A 21683-nucleotide genomic window follows, 5' to 3' on the forward strand; every position below is an offset into this window, starting at 1 on the left:
TTCAAGTTATTGAACAACCAAAGGGCTCAACAATTTTGAGTTAAAGGAACAGATACTTGGAATGGGACTCAGAATTCAACAGGGGTCAGTTTGCACCTCTTAGAGTGGTCACCATCAAAAGGCTTTTGAACTAGGTGTTTTCTAAAGCCAGGATAAGGTAACTTTTGAAATACTGAAAGCTACAGCTGCCACAAAATGAGTCACAATAAGCATTCATAAGCATCTCCCCTTTCCCACTGTCTCTGCACAGTACATCATTTCCTTTGAACCTTGTTGTCAGTGAGTTGAAGCAATTTCCTGGGTTGCAGCTGTTTTTACCTGGTCCCTAAGGAAAGTCTTTATCACTTCTGAGAACTCTGTTCAGCATTTGTTTCTCCAAAGGCACTACCAGTCTCTGTTTACACTGTGGTTTCTGTAAAGATTAACCCCCTTTCTCCGCCTGCCCTATGCTAAAGTCTTCTTTAGAAAGAAATCTTGTAGGTTAGTGTGTCTGTAGCTTTTTCATAAAGAAAGAGACACTCTGACCCCAATTGCAGCATCAAGGGCAATGAAACAAAAATAAGCAATCTTCTTCCCCTCCTGTCATTTTAGCTGATCATGGCATACACTACCTGCAAATCAACAAAATAAAACAGATGGGCTGCTACAGAATTGTTCTTGGGAAAGGCCTGCAAGAAAAAAAATGTCAGCTATAGCAAAATATTGTTAATGAGCACCTAAGGGGAGGGAGGAAAGAAACCATTAATTTACCTATATTCTGGAGTGTTAAAATTTAATTGGGGCATTTTTATTACAGGCTGGTACACTGAAATAATGTTCAGATGCTGAGCCAAACGTGCAGAACATTAGAACAAATAAAAGAATTATTAGTTCCTTGCAATGAACACGTGCACCTCGCCTCAGTGCTCCAAGCGAGAGGTCAGGCCACACAGTCAATTTCTATCACTGAACATGATCATATTACCTCAGTTTCAAGCAAAGAGCTGCACTGAGAATGCCAGCTGGCACTCACCCAGCAGTGGCTGCCTCACACTGAGGACAGAGACAGCAAATGCACTGCTCCCAGAAAAGCAGTAGCTCTTCCTTTCCTGGAGTTTTTGCAGGTGCTGGATGGAACGCTTATTGAACAACCGCTGTCTTGCACTGGCTATGTGATACTATTAACTTATTTATTTTCACTACCAACAGGGAAAGCCTAAACATCATCGTGTCCAGCATCCTACTCCACTATAATCCCAGGTACACAAAAACACCAGGAGCGACTCTGCCTGAAGCAACTACCAGTCATATCTCACCTAAGTGCGAATCAGCTCCTCTAGGGTTCTGCCATGTTATCTCCAGGAATAGGTGACACTGCTACCTCCTCCTGAGATCATAGCAACACCTGCACTTCAAGCTCTGACTCGGTTCTGCTCATGACTACAAGTAATTAAATTAGACAGTTGGCTGGCAATATATATATAAATTGTATGCATATATAAATTGTAGCATAAAATGCTACAAAAAAGAGAGGGTACAAACAGGAGTTTATAATAAAAGCCATAGAGGAAGCAAGGAGGAGCTCCTGAATGAGAAACATCTGGCTACAAGCAGGACAAAAACACATGACCAGATAGAGCAAACTGCTCGAGCCCCCGGTGAAAAGAGGAGAACATGTGTGGAGAGTAAACTTAAAAAGAAGCCTGGAGACAGTGGCAATATGTCCAGTGGGAACTGATATACCCTTCCAAAAGAAGAACATTTTTGGCAAGAACACATGCCCAAAAACTTCTTTGCATAATATTTACCTGTAAATAAGGAAATACATTTCTTCTGAGTGTTTTTCACACCATCACCTCCTCACTTTAAAGAGCATCCAAGAGATTTCTCTCTTACAGGCATCAAATGTAGGCAGGTTATGGTTTAAAACAGTAGAATACAAAAGACTGAACTTTGATATTCCAGAAACAAAGAAGAAATGTATCTAAAGTAGTGCTGAAAACATCCCCTAGCTCACCCTGAAACACCACCACCACGGCTATAAGCAGCGTGGCAGTCTATCTTGTTAAAAATACAAAAAATTAAGCTTTCAGGGATGTGGGGAGAAGTGTGCAGGTAAAAACCCATGTATCGGGATAAGCAAGCGCCCACAGGGAGTTAAAAATATGAAACACAGACACAGCTTGACCCCAAACGACACAGCTGACAAACTGCAGTCATATCTTTTGATTTCAATTTTTTAAAAAAGAACAATTTTAGTCTTAAGACACTGATAGGAAAAAAACCCCACCACATTAGAGTGGTAGTTTTACAGAATTAAAATGTAAATTCGCAAAACAAGAGGCATCCTTTTCAGAATAGACCCCCTTTTCAAAAGGTCTCATGGATCTATCTGCCAGTAGCACATCTATTTGGCAAGGCTAAACCAGTAGAGAAGATGACTTCCATTTATATTGTCTTTCATTCTTGTGCTTAAATGTTTCACAATTTCATTTTAAAACAACAAACAGATTATTTCTCATAATTAATGAAATGCAGCTATGTCCTGCATAAATCTGGCACCTGTTCAAACACATACACCAAAATGACACTGAGATTAGAAAATTAAAACTGGTTAGTTTTAGCAAAATTAATCTGAAGGGAAAATTTTACACAGGCGAAATTAATTACTCTAAATTATTTCTCCTCCTCTTAACATCTGTGATGAAATCATTAATTTCTCCCCAGTAACATTTAGGATCAACTTGAAAAGTGTCCAAGTTGTTCCTATTCCTTGAAAAGAGAGTAAGAAAGAAACCAAGACTACTTTGGGAATGTGTCATTAATCAGGAATAAACAGTAAGAATTGTAAATAACTTTTAAAAAATAAGTTTAAGTAGAAATCAGATTTAAAATATTTTCTGTATGATTCTCGCAATGAGACGTCATTGTGTTTTTCCAAGGCACACCATCTCTTTTCATCTCTCTCCACAATACTGCACCTATTTGTAAGACACTCTTTGTATGACAGCACATTTTCAGTCAAAACACTAATATGGCTACTACCGGCCAAATATTTTTGAATCAGATCTGAAAACTATTCCAGTTTTCAGTTCTCAATATCCATCTATGACTATGCCATCCAAGATGAGGATAGTAGTTCATATATAGCTCTGAGTCCTGCCAAGACTAGCTCCATTTTCACACAGGCAGCTAAGGCACTGATGTCCCGTCCTATCTGTATGCATACTGCAGTATGAGCCACACTGGAGTTCTACTGCAGAGCTGAGATCCAAAAAAAGGAGTCTACCAGGAAAATGCTAATCCTTTAATCCACCCATTGGGCTGCTACAATTTGGATAATCCAAGTCCCCCTGAGGGAATAATCTCATATTTTGCTCAGGTTTTATGGACAACTTTTATTTACCAATTCCAAGATTGAGGTAATCACCACTTTGGATTCTAAATGAAAGCTGTGTAGATGTCAACCCTAGAATTTTTTTTCCTTTACAAGGAACTTTTCCAGGATTATATTCCAACAAATGGGATCTTTGGGGAAAAAATGAGCATTCCCTTACAATACATCTAGACTTACCACAATGACAGCCAAATTCTTATTTTGTAAAATGATTTTGAATGGCATCCAATTTGTCAACCAGTTCAATAGTCAGAACTACTCAAGCAAAATGGTACGATGACCTCTAGCAGTAGCTGTATTAGTAACTGTATGTTCAAAGAAATTATATCACAGTATCACAAAAACCTCAATGTTGGAAGGGAACTCCAGAGGTCATCTGATCCAACCCTGCTGCTCAAGCAGGGCCCCCTAACGCCAGTTGCCCAGCACCATGTCCAAACGACTTTTGAGTATCTCAAAGGATGGAGACTACACAGCTTCCCTGGGCAACCTGTGCAAGTGCTCAGTCACCCCCACAGTGAACAAATGTTTCCTGATAGTCCCACAGAACCTCCTGTGTTTCAGCTTGTGCCCACTGCTTCCTGCGCTGTCACTAGACACCACCAACAAAAGCCTAAGCCTGTTGCAGCACAAACAAACTAGTAGGCTGCAACAAGGCTTTACCATCAGCCAGATTCTACTGTCCATGCTGTTTTTCCTTCCCCCAGAGGTCAGCCCACACTGCTCCTCCTCCACCCAACCCCCTCTCCCCCAATCCTTGGGGCTATTTAACTACTTAGCAGGAACGAGCTACACCTGCACATTGTCCATGACAATCAACCCTCTGCCTCTGAGGCAAGGCCACAGCTGCGTGTTATCAATGCTGATCAACCCACTGCCTTCATTCCTCTGCATAACTCCATCTTTTTTGCACCCTTCCTTCAGTTATTTATACACATTGATGAGATCCCCCCTGAGCCTTCTTTTTTCCAGGCTGATGAGTCCCAGCTCTCTCAACCTTTCCTTGTAGAAGAGATGCTCCAGTCCCTTCATCATCTTTGTGGCCCTTCACTGGACTCTCTCCAGTATGTCCATGTCTCTCCTGTACTGTGGAGCCCAGAGCTGGACCCAGCATGCCAGGTGTGACCTCACCAGTGCTGAAAAGAGCGGAAGGATCACCTCCCTAAACCTGCTAGCAATACTTTGTCTAATGCTGCCCAGGGCACCATTAACCTTTGCCACAGAGGCACATTGCTGGCTCACATTCAACATGGTGTCCACCAGGACCCTTGAATCCTTTTCTGCCAAGCTGCTTTCCAGCTGGGTGGCCCCCAGCATATGCTGGCGTATGGGGTTGTTCCTCCCCAGATGCAGGAGGTGCACTTCTCGCTGAACTTCATGAGGTTCCTATAAGCCCATTTCTCAAGCCTGTAGAGGTCCCTCTGGATGGTGGCATGTTTCTCTGGCATTATCAGCTACTCCTCCCAGTTTGGCGTCATCAGCAAACTTGCTGAGGGTACACTCTGCCCCATCATCCAAATCATGAATGAAGATGTTAAATGGGATTGGACCCAGTATATTTTCAAGTTAGTTTAGTTACCAAGTTATCTGTCTTCTGTATTTCATTTGGAAACAAAGCTTCTAACAGTTATTGAAAAAATGCATAACCTCATTAAAGGAAAAACAAGAAAAAACATTTTGAAACACCAAAGATCTACCTAATTCAATGTCCTATCTCCAACAGAGGTCAGTAGAAAACAATTAGGAAGGAATGTAAGAAACGGGGCATTTAGAGAGTAATCCCTTTGATACAGTACCATCACTTCCTCTGACTGCTAAATGCTTCCTGAGCTACAGAGGGAATCTGAGTCATACTGCTTAACATCCACCAGTTGCACTTTTCTCCATTATTAGTCTACTCCCTTTTTCCACCATTATGATTTTCATCACTACAGGCATTTGTCCCAGTGGGAGGAAATTAAGTTTCTTTTAAAAAAACCAACAAACCCCCACCTAGTTCTGGTAGGGCTTGTGGGTTTTGGTTTGTTCCGTTCCCCCCCCCCCCCCCCCCCCGCCTTTTAAACCTGCAGTTCACATCATGAATTATTTCAGTGGCAGTGAAATTATGAAATTCAGGAAATTGTGAGTAGTCAACACATTTTCATTTTTGAACTTCAGCATCGACATTTTTTCAGAGAACTGTTGAGAATGCTACAAGTTCTCTACTATGAAGGAATTTAGTTCAACACTAGTCCATCAGCATTCATGCATAACTTTTTTTTTCTTACATGTATTACTTTTAACAACACTGATTTCCATAAAGTATTTTTCATTTAATACCATAAACTGCTAATGGAACAAATTATCTTAAACTTGGCATTACCAAAAATGCTGCTATTACATAGTTTTCTGATTTTCCACATTGCTCACAAGTATGTTGAACAACTTAAACACTACTAAAGATATTCAAAGTGCGTCTCAGTACATTAGAATGTCTGGACCATGTCAGACCCGAAAGACCTATCTAGCAGGTAACCTGCCTCATACAGTAGCCAAAACAGCATGCTAACAGTAAGATGAAACGAAGCATACATACTACTTCCTCAGGGATTTCTGAAGCTATAGCTAGTTACCATATATTTGGTAACTCAAAGCCTCAAAGCATTTCCATGACCTTACTCAGTCTCACCTTAAATCCAGGTCACCTTTAAAATCTACATCCACCACGTAATAAGAATTTTCTACCTAATTTACAGGTCATTGGGGAAAAGATTCTTCCTTTACTTGTTTTAAACCTGCCTCTTACTTAATTCATGTAATACTTCATAGTTCCTAAGTTGGAACAAAGAAATATATATTTCTATCAGCGCTATACTTCAATACATTTCTTTATAACTAATTAGACTGGCACAGGTACCAAGCTTCCAGATTTGTAGTTTCCTTGGATTCCTAAGGAATGTTTCTAAAAAGCTGTTCCATTTGACACCCCACACCCCCCAGTTACTGAGACTAAGGGGTTAAATAATAACTGTTGTAATTCACCTGTTTTAGCCATGAGTTCATTTTCACTACCCGATTTACCAATTATGTCTGCACCTCTTCAGTTAACAGCCTAGTTTGTGACTGCTTCTCCAACTCCTCTCCTGTAAATAATGTTTCCAGTGCAGAAACCTTCCTGACAGTCTCTATAGCAAAAGCTGATTCAAATCATTAATTCAGTATTTCAGCAATGACCTTATCTTCCTTGAATGCTCTTTGATCATCTCTCAGCCCACCAATTCACTGGCAGACTTCTTGAATCTGATGTGTTTGAAAAAAGGTTTATTTCAACTTCATAGTCAATCTCTCAGAATCTTTTTCGTATCTTCATTGCGGTTTAACATCTCCTTTGCTGGAGCTTACTTTCCTACCTTTTTTTCCTCATTTGGAGAAAAAGACATGCCTTCCATTCATAAACAATGATAGTTTACTTTTAATATCTATTACCTTAGTGTATGGTTTAAGCATGTTGTAGGATTTCTGGAACCATTCTTAAATGTAGCACGCGTGTCTGTGTAATGCTTTCTTTAAACAAACTCTAGGCTGTCTGAAATTTTTTTATCTGTTTGACCATCTTTTCTATTTTTACCTTGTACTTTGGCAGATTTTATTCCCTTGAGATGTTACATTTTGAGTATTTTCTGGGTATTTTTACATAGCAATTGATCAACATTTAATACTCCTGACCAGGATCTCTGCACTGTTTTGGACTAAATCATGGGTTCCTTTACTAGCTGAACCAAGAATATTCAGGTCTTTAAGAAATACTCGTTTGCACAACATTCTATTCTGACACCTACACAGTCTGCCAAAGCATTAAAGGCGGCTGACAGTATATTCTCAACCTTCCTTTGGCAAGATCCACTGACTTGCACACCTCCATCTGGGCAGTTGCTAATACACCACTAAACCTGTGCTGTCCCCATTCAGGCGCTGAATTTTATTTCAGGGAGATTTCATACACTGTTTTATTTCTGCTGAATTCCTTATTCTATTTAATATTATTCTTAAATCCATAGTGCCTCTCTTCCATAAACGCTCAGTCATTCCTAAACAACTTCTTGTTTCTGATATGCCTATTCTGTCACCTCTTTCCAACACCCTTTAAGGGCAGGCAGGTATTAATTAAAAGAGTAACCTTTCTCAGCTGCTGGGCATGGACACTTTTGCAGATACTGGGGCAATATTTTAGATGCATCTGATCCTAGCTTCTGTAACAAAGACACCTGAGAGGACTTGCGATGTGCTCCAGCCAGATGACCATCAGACCATCCAGTCATATGACCAGAATTTCACAACACATTTCACTGGGTTTCTGCTATTAAGAAGTGACAGATGTAGCCTAAGAAACTTTCTGCCATTTTTTGGCAGAACTTTTAGACAAGTCTCATCTCACTGATGAACAGGCACTTATTTAGACTGTACATGTAACGGGTCTTCAGAACAGAGAAAAGTATCACCCTGTACTTCACCACGTATTTGTATACTTCGATAAAATCTCTCTGAGACTTCTCAAGGCTAAGCAACTGCAGCCCTCTCAGCCTCTACTTATAGGATAGATGCTCCAAGTCCTTAATCATCTTCCCAGACATGTCCTGGACTTACTCCAACACGTCAATGTCTGTCTTGTACTGAGGAGCCCAGAACTGGACACAGCTCTCATCACTGCTGAGCAGACAGGGAATGATCACCTCCCTCAGCCGGCTGGTGACACTCTAACTAATGCAGCCAGGAGACTGTTGGCTTTCGTTGCTGCAAGGGCACGTTGCTGGCTTATGTTCAACTTGGTGTACACCACTGCTGTCAGGCTCTGTTCCCTCCTCACGCTCCTGGGTGACTTAGGCACAGCTGGCTCACATCTCACTGAATGGAGCTCCCAGCCCATTATCTGCTACCAAGCACTGAACTACTGTGTAGCTGTCCATCTGCAGGCAGAGAAGGAGCCTTCCTCCTGGTATCAGAAGCCACCAGTTTGCAGTTTTCACCATCATGGGAGTCTCCACTACTAAACCAACAGGCACAGACTCTGCCCACCTCTATTTTTGTAGATTGGTGGCTTCAGGCTACAAAGTCACAGAGAAAATGTCAGTTAGTATATCTCTTTCTCGTCACCTCTGATGTTGCGCAGTCTGCTGACATCCTCCTGCTGTTCTTTATTTGGGGACAAAAATCCTCAACCACAGCAACTATTCTGCAGGCACAGACACCATCTCCTTCTGCCTCAACCTCAGCGAGGTTCTTGCAGCCTCAGAGGTGAAAAGCTGTGTCCTCCCTCTGGAACTCAGCCTGACTTGAGGGCTCTGCTGTGCTGGGGTAGTTACTCCAGGCAGTGCTGGGGACTGTGCCTCATCACCACTGTTGCACACAAACCCACTCTTTCCACTCCTCCTTCTGTGCACGTTTCTACATGAACTAATACACAAGCATGCAACAAGTTAGCTGCCTCTGTTGTTTTACTTAATGCAACAGTACAAATGCTGCTGCTTTGCATGAGGGTACATTATCAACTGCTAAGTTACTTAAAATTAACACATTCCAACAAAGATTTTAAGAATTTTAATTATGCACAATGTTCTCACTCAATTTTAAAATATCCATGCATGAATCCAAGCGGTGCATTTTTCTACTTAGAGCTTTGGTATTTCAAGTTAGTTACTTTGCCAAGCAATTTGAGTGCACTCAGTCTCAAGCTGTTTGCAGGATCTAAAAAAACCCCAGCTGTTTGGCTATATGGCATGGAGATTTTATGTTCACTTTCCTTCCAAGAAAACAGCATCACTAACCAGTATGCTTTTCACTGATCCATATCTATATACTGAATGTTAGATAAACTGGAAGACTTAATTCTTTCATTCTAAGTGAAGGTTACTTAGTGTAATTTGTAATAAGGATGAAGCAGGAACATCACTCTACAATAATTTTTGGCTAGTAGTGATAAAGAACTTCCTTTGTTCAAATACTCAGTAGTTTATTTTGGACATGACATCTATCCAGGCTATGGGCTTCAACCCTGATGCTCTGTGTGAGGCAGTGGTCTGAACCTAAAATATTGTCAAGGTCAATTTCTAACTAAAACTTAACCTCAGATAGCAGTGTAATGGAGAGAAAAGCTTCTGTCCTGCACAAAAAGACTTTCTACTTGATAATCAGCAGTCTAGAAGACAGATATGTCAGTCTTTAAATGATTTAATGAGAAAGGTTCTCCATGATTTACATTTTCAAATTATGCAGTCACATCAGCATGAAGATGGACAATACTGAACAGCAATTTTTCCACAGGTGATTCAGTAGCTCGCCTAATTCTCCTATCCAATACCAGCTTTATCTGTTGCAAATAGCTCATTTGCAGTAGATGTAAAATTACTGTTGATTAGTTAATCTCTAGGCATCTTATATTTAAACCCTAAAGACAAAAGTTTTCTAAGTTTTTGCAGTGCAGTCGTGACTATTGTTAAAGTTGGTTTCAAAACTAGAACAGTAGATCAAAGCAGATGCCAGAACTCAGCATCCATTTTTTCATCATAAATACATATTTATGATAACTGTATATAAGGAGTGTATTTGGCAAGGTTTGCTGTATTTCTAATAAATATCTCACTATCTTAATAAATTAATGGTTTAGTAAGTGAAAGCACAACTCCCTTGTGTGCCTTGCTAATGAGTACAAGAGCTGCTTGAAATGCAGTGCTTAAACTTGCATTAAAATGTCAAGGGCTATGCATGTCAAACTCTATCTCAACTAACTCATTCCCCCTAAGAATACAGGAAAATGTCAGCTTAACGAACTGTTTAGCAAATACTATTGTGTCATTGACAACTATACCCTACAGCTTAAGCTAAATAAGGCCTCATATCTTCGGTTCTGATTAACTTGCTTTTGTCATTTTCCTCTTTCCAATTTCACTGGAAACTTAAATTGCTTATTCTAGCCTCTGCTTTTCTATGGCTCCTGTAATTCTCAAGCTTGTCATTTTTGGACAAGAAATAATTTGTCAAAGACATCATCTTGTATACTTTTAAACAGACTGCTTATTGTCAGAGCAATAGTTATTAATAAATCAAAAAATAATAAGGAATTTGATTACCTAGAAACTATGTTTGTCACTTCAAGTTTTTATTTTCTTTTTGTTACTGTCTTAACTAAGTGGAAACACTACACTATGCTGTAGTTTCAGCAACAGTTATGCATACTGCAGTCCATAAGGGATTCAGACAAGGTTCAAGTCTTGGAATACTGTACTTGAACACAGTGATGATCATTTGTGTTCTACTGGCTCTTCAAAGTATACTCGCAAGTGAGATGCCATCTCTTAATACAGTAAAAAGGTATTTTGTGCTCAGTGATAACTAACAAGATAGCTGGAGAAAAAGTTAAAGGCTTGGCTCTGACAGGAACGCTTCAAAGATGAAACACACTGAAACAACATTTTAAAGAGTTATCTATAAGCAGGTAGATTGGCAATGTGCTATAAGTTCTAACACATAATACCACAGGTGACTTATGATTTTAAACCATCAATTGACAGCTGTTTTAAATTTCACTACACAACAGAGATCTGACCTCTGATGTCTGAAAATGTGTATGACCACTGTCATTATGATTTACATTTTGTCAGTGTCATATAGCTGCTGCCGCCTAACCTGGTGTCCCTTAAGCAAGCAGATTAGAATAAGAAAAGAAGTCACAATGGCTGATGTCAATGGCAGCTCCAGGTGCAAAGGAATTCTGGAAATTACATTAGTCTCTGTTCGGATCCACCAGAGGTGAAACACACTGGCATCACTGGGTTAAACACTCCCACCTATCTGCTTAAAGGATGAAATATAGTGGTCTGTCAGACACTTTCTGCGCAAGTACTCAAGAAGCACAACATAAAAATCTAAATGATACTTTTTTTTTTTTAAATGCACTGAAGTGAGATGAAACATATCTTAAGGGGATATTTTTTCATTACTAATTTTGAAAGTAGTTTCTTTTTGGATAATGAACATGAAAGGGACAAGTCATTCCAAATCAATGACTAAAACAGGAGAGTTATGTTTTCTTGCAGGTTATAATAAAAAGCATTCTGATCCCCAGATTTAACTAAAGGGCTTCTAACTATACCAAACTGAATATTTAAAAAAAACCCTAACACCTACCCCCACTTTCCTACCAAGATATTACAATTTCCCTTATTTGTTATATGATTGTCCTAAAAATTAATGGCACTTTCCACTAGATTTCTTCCTGAATGAGATGCACTGTGGAGTGCACTGCGGAATTGCAAACAAATTACTGCCAGAACAGAATGATGACTAGTAGAAACAAAATACACAGGAACTTGTCCAGCTGTAAGCAGTTGCAAAGGGCTGCCAAACACAACTGCTGATGTAAAAGAGGGAGAATGTGAGGATTTAAGCTGCTCAAACAGTAAACAAGTACATCTGCTCCTGAATGCTATCATTAAATAAACTGCAATAATATGCTTTACATTACTGCAACATTCTTGTTTTCAACTACAACTCTGAAGAGTTTTGAACTCTGGAAATTTCAAGAAAACTTTTTGGGTTTTTTTGCACTGCAGAGCCATATGTGGAAAAGCCCATTACAATTACCATACAGTGTTGGAGTCTAAGTTCTAGCAAAACCTGTGTCATATCATTTGGAACACACACTGATGAACGCTTTTAAAAACAGATGGGATCCCTTTAAATGGTAAGCATTCAGAGACTTTAATACCATTTATAATGTTTTAAAACAAAAGAATAAATAGGACACTCAGCTGTGGAATACAAGAAACTTTGATCCCTCTCCCACTCTGAACCTGATCTTTTCAGACTTGGAGATATTTTACAGGAGCTAGTATGAGATAAGTCAGGGAAAAAAGTCCATTTCTAAGTAGCACAGAATGAACAGCCAAGCCAGGAATGGTATATATCTTCTGTAAAACACAGGAGATTAAAGAATTATATGCATGAAAACATTTTGTTCTTTGCTCCTATCATTAATGGTTATAAAGTTGTAAAAATTGCAGGTTTACTTTGGCTACAAAAACTAAACTCGGCAGGATTTTGTCAAACTCTCAACTGTTTGGGTTTTTCAGATTTCATTTATTATACATGATATAAAATAATATGATCTGCATAGTAAACTACTGTACTGATTTTGGCTGGGATAGAGTTAATTTTCTTCATGGTACCTTGTGTGGGGCTATGTTTTGGATCTGTGATGAAAACAGTGCTGATAACACAGGGATGTTCCAGCTGTTGCTGAGCAGCTCTTGCACAGCATCAAGGCCTTTTCTGCTTCTCATGCTGCACCCACCAGTGAGGAGGCTGGGGGCGCACAAGGGTTTAGGAGGGGGCACAGCTGGGACAGCTGACCCCAACTAACCAAAGGGATATTCCCTACCAGATGACATCATGCTCAGCAATAAAAGCTGGTGAGCAAGTTAGCCAGGGCTTTTAAACTGTTCTTTTAAAACTTCTTCCTTCAGAAGTTCCTCCAACTTCTTCTACAACAAAGAAAAGCTCTACTGTGGCGACTTTATGTCCCTCCATAGGGAGCTCAAGCCACAGAATTCACCTGCTGTGGCTCTACTGTCCTTGGCACTTCTATTATATCTCAATTGCCTATCAGGTTTATTATTCTGATGTCCTTGAAAAAGCTTCTCATACTGTTTTTTTAGGGCTTCAGCACAGTCATTTTCTTGGTATGGAAGGGCAGTATTTTTGTTCTTTCTATTTCTTTTGCCTTACTGTGAATTTATGCTCATTTGCAAAATTCCTACTTTCCTTGCTGGGACAAAATGTTTTTATATGATGTCTTTTGGTTTCTAATGCCTATTATATACTTAGGTATTTTATCCTGCTACTTTTTTGGAAGCTCTACGATTTATTCTTTTTTATAAATAGCATACATAAGCTCCTACACACTTGAGAAGGAAACATATAAAAATATATTTCCACCTTTAGCTTTTGGAATGCCTTTTCAAATTTTCTTAGGAGCATATCAAATAGTGAGAATATTATTGCCACTTTACAGAACAGTCTTTAAATAACAGTTTTTTGAACTAGCCTGTCTTGCATTCTTCTCAAAACATTTTGAGCCACTTCCCATAATCTAAGTTCTCCGATTAGACTGCTTCTTGGAAGAACATTTAAGGGTGCTCAAAAATCTCCCTGTACTCCATCATGACAGTTAGCCAGCCTATGGGAAGCTAACCGTAGTTTATTTTTTCACTATGGTGTTTATTTTTCCCGTCATTTTTCCATTCACAGCCTCCTTGGTTAGTTTCACCACCTTCATTAAGTATCACTGCAGTCCTAACTTCTTCCACTCTTACTTAGGCATGAAATACCAATTTTCTCAAACACAGCGATGTTTGCTAATACAGTCCACCTACTTACTCAGCTTGGCTCTATGCTTTCTTCATTTGTGTGTTCTAAAGTCTAGACATCAAACAATTTATCCATTGGTATTACAGTGTCTCATTGACTAACTTTCCTTCTATTGATTTTCTGTGTCACCATTTAAACTGAAAACTCCAGGTAAACTATGCCATTTGGTTTTTATTTTCTTTTACATAAAATTCCTTTGCACTGACATGAAAGCATGCCTACATTTGGCCTCAGGCTGACCTGTTCATATGTCCTAGCTTCAGTGAGATTTTATTGATCAAAATTATTCCTTCATGTAGCCCACCTGGATGTTAACAAATTCTACCTTTAAAAGAAATATTCATTTTTTGACAATACAGATTTGTAATGTTTTTAAACATTAAAGCATGATTCATCTTCAACTAGGCACTCACTAGATTTCTCCCAGCACCTGGTTTTAAATTACCTTACAATCTTTTTCCTCTCTCATTTCTGCATCTCTCAGCTGCTTATCATCTTTACCAAGTCTATAAGCCCTTCTATGCCTTTGGCCACCAGATTCATTAAAAACAAGAATTAAGCTATTATTTCTCACAGTAATTTTCCATGACTGTTAACAACTACTCAAAAAAAAAAAAAAAAAAAAAAAAAAACAACCAAACCCCCCCCCTTATAAAATTGTGTTATGATTTTCTCATCTCAGAACAATAACCCTACATCAAAAGCAACAGATAGCCAAAGTAAATAAATGATTGTGTTATTACCTCTTAGTGGGAAGTGCTTACAAGTAGTATCTCATTTAGGCAAAATTTTCTATTAAGTATTTCAGTTGTGTGGGTCCAGTCTTCAAGTATCAATTACCCCACTCTCAAAACAACCACCCACTGGGGATCTTCAGTTCCCCTAATCAAACGGAAGAAAAAAACCCGCACCAAATTACCAAGGACTCAGTGTTCTTGCTCTGCTGCCAGAATGGAATCTACTACTTCCAAAAATCAGACTCCAGACACAAGAAGAAGACATGTTTGGGTAATTACAAATCAATACCATGACTTAAGTGTACCATTACACATTGCAACACTAAAAGAGTATGTTGCGTTATAAACTACAAATGCAGGCAGGACTCCTTATTTTATGATTTGGAAAACCTATCATAGATCTATATAAAGATATGCAACCCTCACCTCTTTTCAGTAAGCACTGTGATCAATATACGCTGGATGATAAAGAAAGAAGGTAAATAATATAATCAATTTAACTCTTCAAATTGAAAGACTGATCTGTATAGCCCATACATTGTACATTGCAACTTCACTACTTTTTAAGTCTTATGATTCATATGATTAATCAGCTTTTCCTTTTTTCCAGGAATGGTAGAAATTAAGACATGAGTTTCTGCTCAGGAACAGAAGACATGCCAAGACAGAAAAGTGGACTCTTTGACTAACTACTCAATAGAAACTTTCATTCCAACTTGGCCCACACAGAGGTACCAGTAAATACCCTTCCTCTTGTTTTTACATAATGGGAAACTGCTATGCTACTTATATGTAGTCTTCAACAGTTGTTTCCTCTTTGGTGCATCATTTAGAAGTACATTATACATTTTATATCCACTCTTTTTTTCTGTAATATTAAATATCAGAAACTCGAGTTCAGTATGAACTATCAACTTAAAAACATTACTTTAAATTTTCCTTTTCTTTTTTCAGGCAAAAATTAACAGCGAATATTGCTATAATGCAATTCTAAAACTACTGACTTGCAAGATTAGTTGTACAAGATTTGAATAAATTACTGTGAAGACTATTCTCATAATGCATAACAAAATCATTTAAAGTTGTCTTAAATTCTGTATGTGTTTTCAAATTATCCTGTGATACTGAGCATGTATGTCCAATGCCTCCTTTTTTTTTTTTTTTCTTTTCATATCCATGAATGTCTATTAGGAAATCAGGAAATGTTTATAATCTTATATGAGAGAGGCAACAGCATTGTGTACATGGAATATGTAAAATTTATCCATTTATTTGGCAGTCATTTGTTAAATGTCTTATTTTTTTTTCCTCAGAATAACTACTCAAGTTCAGTTTTACTAAGTCAAATAAAAAAGAGAGAAAAGAACAAAAAGCTACAAAATTAACTAGACTTGGATCTTTGTCCAAACCTCAACTCTGTTTTTTTTCTTTTCGTAAACTGTTTCTTTCATGGTTGTTCTAAGTGGACATTTTGGACGAGCAGAAAGCTTACTTGCCAAAATTCTTGAAGAAAATCGATATTCTATCCCTTCTTGGTAGATACAAGTAACTTTCTAGGCTAAGTTGTACTTTCAAAACACTCAAAAAAGGAGACTCACAAGTCATTTCACTGAGACTAATCATACACAAAAAGATGTTATACAAAACCACAGCTTGACCATAAGACTTCTTGAAGCTGCTGTAGACAGAAGGCGGGGGTGGGAGGGGAAGCAAACAGAGTATAAATGAAGACCAATAAGGAGAACAAAGTATGATGTAATCCAGAGTGTTAAGCAGTGACTGTTTAACCACTGAAGTGGTGGAACACTGAATCAAACGAGATAAGCAGTCTCCATGGAAAACCTGATCCAAGTGTTACTGACTTCAGTGGAAAGATCTTTAATAATAGATACCATTTATCTATGGATCCTGTTGGCTTAGCCCTTTACTAACCACTACAAAATACTAACTGCGCATGGAAGACAGAACAGCAGGAAGATGAAAATGATCCTAAGCTGATGGGACACTTTGATTTCAGTCCAGAGAAAACCTGATTCATTATTTTTTACAAAATGAAGCTATGCCACTTGGTTGGATAGCCTGACTCAAAGTATGCAAAATAACTGTGGAAGTAGGACATGCTGGATGCAAGGGCCGCAATGTGATAAGATCTCTATCAGCTGAAGCTTTCTTTTGCTTTCCAGGCAAAAGACTATCACATGTCCTCCATTCACAGTTTTCTGAAATTTGTTTTCAATGTCTCTGCCTTTTTTTTAAAAAAAAGACCAAATAAAATCTTTTCATTTTGCATCACATCAAACAACTTTTATTGATAAAAATAAAAAATTCCCTTTCACCATTTTGAAAAAAAAATCTGAATAATTTTAAATTATTGTTATTCTCACTGTTCAGACGTCAAGCTGAAGAAAGTTGTTCACAGAACCCTGTTTTGGAATTTCTGAGTCAGACTGCATTCATTAGTCTTTGTCTAATGTTTTTGTCTAAAGTGTAATGCTGGAAGTAGAACCAGCTGCAATTTCTGAACAGTATCATCCATTAAGAATAGACTGCTACCTGGTTTTTTGTATCATCCTTATTTTGCAATGACAATATATCAATAAAATACCGTTACAAGACAACATATGCCATAAACACAAATACTCTAAGGAAATTTACAGAGACACACATCAAATATATGGAAATTTATCATACTCATGAGAAATGCCTAGGGTGATTGCAGCTGAGGGTATGGAGAGAGATATTATTGGCATTACTTTTTACTGTACAGATACCTTTTCTGTATCTCATGCTATTGAAAAGGAAACCTATCACTGTTATTCAAGGAGAACTGACAGTTCAGACTCTAGAAAATGATTTCACAATAAAGACAAGATGCTGAATGCATGTTAGGAACTGAGGGGATTGATCTAAAAATAGGAATTATAGAGACAGTATCAATACTACAATGCACAAATTCTTATGTATTTTTTTCTTTTACAATTTTTTTTTAGAAACACTGTAGCATCTGTATCATTATTAGGAAAAAAGTAATCACAAAATTTTCAGTATGAACTGAATACTTTTCAATTTTGACTACTTCCAAAAATTCTGACCCTCTGCCTCCTTGGCATTGAGTCTTAGACTTCTAGTGTAAAAAGGGTTAAATCTGGCTGTGGGGAAAGTGGAGGTAAGAGTCTATTTGCAAGTCCCTTTTTCTTCCCTTCCTTCTCTGGAAACTAATGAGACTACAGTGAACAGAACAAGCACTACTATATGAAGAGGAGAAAACTAGTAAGCAAACATTGGGAAGCAGAAGAAATTAATGCTCCTGGCATCATCGGTCTGAGGCCAGCTCAGCAAACAGCAAATTACTGGGAGGTGCAGGAGGTTCAATGCAGCACAGAGACATATTTAAAAAGAGGCACAGAACTAGCATTCAAGTTGTATGGCAAGTGAACAAAACATCACTATCAAGGAATTTGTTTCTGCTTATTCTTCTTCATAGAATCATAGAATGGTTTGGGTTGGAAGGGACCTTAAAGATCATCTAGTTCCAAGCCCCTGCCATAGGCAGGGACACCTTCCACCAGACCAGGTTGCTCACAGCCCCATCCAGCCTGGCCTGGAACACTGCCAGGGATGGGGCGTCCACAGCTTCTCTGGGCAGCCTGTGCTAGGGCCCCACCACAATAAGAATTTCTTCTTTATAACTAATCTAAATTTACCCTAATTCTTTACATGTTTAGTTGAAGAAAATAAAGACTAATGGATGTGCTCATACAGACTAGCCTTTATTACCACAGAAACAGTATTAATTTTTTTTTTTTTGGCCTCACACTTCCATTGCTACCATCACAGGAGGAGTAAGAGGTTAAGTGTTTGAAGGAGCAGCAGTGAAGGATCACCTTCATTGCAGTATCATTCTCACCACTGTAATAACAGTGACAGGAAAACTCATTTGCAGAAAAGGAAGCAGACAGGTTACTTAATTCCCACCATAACTCCCCTCCCTGTCAGTCCTCTGCTTCAGCCTTAGTGCTGGCTATAGCCATATAGTAGTCAGGAAGAATTTTCTTGTTAAAGGCTAGTTGGGACTCAGAGAACCTTAGGCTCCGTTGTTCACACAGACAGCTCTTGTCAAAGTCTTTCAGTCTCTAATTTTCACTTTTGTGAACATGGAAATAATACTACTGATCAACAGGTAGTCATCTCAGAAAAACTTCATAAGCATGGTGTATTAGTGTTAATATCTTTCTGAAAATATTGCCAAGTACTTTTCATTTAACACTAGATACGTGTTTAAAAAAAAAAAGAAAAAGAAATGAGAAAGCTCAATTAGAATAGACTGTTTCAGTTGGAAGGGACCTACAACAAACATCTAGTTCAACTGCTTGACTGCTTCAGGGCTGACCAAAAGTTAAAGCATGTTATTAAGGACATTGTCCAAGTGATTCTTTAAACACTGACAGGCTTGGGGCACTGTCCATCTCTTTAGGAAGCCTGTTCCAGTGTTTGACCACCCTCTCAGTAAAGAAATTCTTCCTAATGTCCAGTCTAAACCTTCCCTGGTGCATTGTTGAGCCATTCCCAAGCATCCTATCACTGGATGCCAGGGAGAAGAGATCAGCATCTCCCTCTCCACATCTCCTGCTCAGAAAGCTGCAGAGAGCAATAAGGTTGCCCCTCAGCCTCCTTCTCTCCAAAGCAGACAAGCCCAGAGTTTTTAGCTGCTCCTCCTAGGACATTCCTTCCAGCCCTGTCACCGACTTTGCTGCCTTCCTCTGCCTGCATTCAAGGACCTTCATGTCCATCTTAAATTGTGGGGCTCAGACCTGCACAGAGTACTCAAGGTGAGGCCACACTGATTGAATCTACTGCCTAGTGTTCTCACTTGCTCAGCAATCAATGTCTGAAATTCCCCCTCTGGAAATTTGCTAAGATGATCTGCAAGTACATCCCTCCCACTGTAAAGACATGACCTTTCTCTGGGCTGAATTCTTCAACACAACAGGATCAAGGTTTCATGCTGTGGAAGTTGTAACAAACTCTCATAAAGGCCTGCACAAATACTACATGAACACCATATGCTTTCAGAATAGAGACGACATACAGAAGTTCTATTTAATACCTGGCATCACTCTGGCAGTAGAATCACACTAATGATATTGATACAGACATGTGAGGTATGATATGGTCCATTCAAGTGGTTTATTCAGCACAAAATACTCATGTCTTTCTATCTATTCAAATATCTGCACTTCATTCACTGCTTTGATATTGCAGTCCTTTAAGAATTGTAGGAAAGGTGAGAAAAGTGAACCTCTTAGAATTATATATAGTGAAGAAGTAAATTTGAAGCAAAAATTACTCTAAATAAAAAAATTAGAGAGGAATATATATGATCTGGTAGGTAGGCATCATAAAGGTGAAAAAGGATTAAAAGATCAGCAAGAGAAAGGAAACTAAGAGGGAATTTTAACACCTGAAGCTGGAAAGGAAGCCAGTAAGGCAGAAGTGATACAGAATTTAGGGGTAAGCTACTAGTATTTTTAAGTGATGCATTTATTATTTTTTTCCTAGAGAAAACATTAGACTTCAATAAGCAACAATGCTCAGCAGCAATCCAAAATAGCATGTTGGAACCAAGCTTTTCAGAAATGACAAGTAGAAAACATAGTTAGACCACTATAAATCCATGGTTCACCCACACCATTGTCACCTCATCTTCAAATGAGCATATCATTAATGGAAAAAGTTGAGAGAAGGTCAAGAAGATGATGAAATGAACGAGCATCTTCTGTGTAAAAAAACAACAGAATAGGGCAAGACTCTTCAGACTGGAAAATAGGTGACAAGTAAAAATATGTCAGAAATTTATAGAATTATAAATTACATGAGGGAAGTGGATACAGATTGACCCCTCAGCAAATCTGCCAGTACAAGAACTGCAGTTCATCAAATGAAACCAGCGGTAGCCAAGTTTGAAATGAAATAAAAGGAGGTGGTTCTTGTTACAACAGGTACCAGATAAATGGAACTAACTGCCAAAGGATGTTAGGAATGTAAGAACTCCAGAGGGGTCTGAGCTAATGGAAATATGGTCATATGGAAAAGCATTTGGAATATGGATACATCAACAGTATGAAAGGTGCAAAATACATCAGGATAAGGAAATCCCATGAGCTGAAAATGTGCTGGATATAAAATAGAGCTCTAATATCTAAGCTATTTTAAAATCCATTTTCATGTACTGCTTTACTTATTAAAAACAAAATTACAAGAATACTGCATATTCCTCTGTGGGTATAACTTTTTTTTTTTTTTTAAATTTGGTTAAGTCTACATAGTAAATGTAATACTGAAAGTAGGCTGACATTGTTGAATCAAATGACCCAGTGCTTTAACAATGATTAGTCGTTTAAAAGGTCCATTTGGGCTGTGCTAGTCAAAAATGTGTAAGTAACAGATGTGCAACTATTTTACCTCCTTAAAAATAGTCTGATAGTTATTATCATCATAGTTATATCAATGATCTGATAGTCCCATTGACTGCTTCACAAATGCTGCTCGCTGTAAAGAAACAAGCAATAGTCAGGGCTGTGTTTGATCTGGAGCATCTACACAACCATTTTGGAAATTTGGTACACTTGACATACTGCAATTAGGTGGCATTCTTATTTCTAGAATCATGTTACTTTCCTTCAAATATAGGGCTAATACCTTTCAAATTTTTGTTCTCTAAATGTCAAGGTAGATCATTCTTAGCAACTGAAAAAAGCGTTTGAAAAACATCTCACACAACAGGATCAGAGAGTGTTTCTCTTATTCAGTAACAGGAAATATTTACTGAATCTTGAAATTTTACCTCTCCATTGCCTTGTTAGGACAATTACAAATTGTGACTGATGAAGAAAATCATATGTTTGTAGCAGATACACATTTATGGATATCTTTTCATGATACCAAATGAGTATTGCAGCAATTAGTGGGGAGTGATGTTCACAGCATCCTGATATAGCTAATCTATATCTCAGTTTCATTCTTCCATGAAATATGAAATAAACCAAAACAAGTCATGTGATGGAAAGCCAAAAAGCTCACAATTGCACAAGTGTATCTGGTGATAGGGAGGCATGAGATACAAAAAAAACCCCGTTATAAATGTAAAAGCTTTCATTACGGACTGGGAT

The 21683-nt window shown here is 38.3% G+C and overlaps 1 protein-coding gene across 4 annotated transcripts in view; it reads right to left on the reverse strand.

Annotated features, from left to right (window-relative positions):
• The window catches only part of LAMA2 (laminin subunit alpha 2), a 377492-nt gene that overhangs the window by 231619 nt on the left and 124190 nt on the right, over window positions 1-21683 (reverse strand). The gene's annotated exons all lie outside the window — the stretch shown is intronic.

This window comes from Falco punctatus, assembly GCF_963210335.1.
Source record: "Falco punctatus genome assembly, chromosome: 5".
NCBI lineage: Eukaryota > Metazoa > Chordata > Aves > Falconiformes > Falconidae > Falco > Falco punctatus.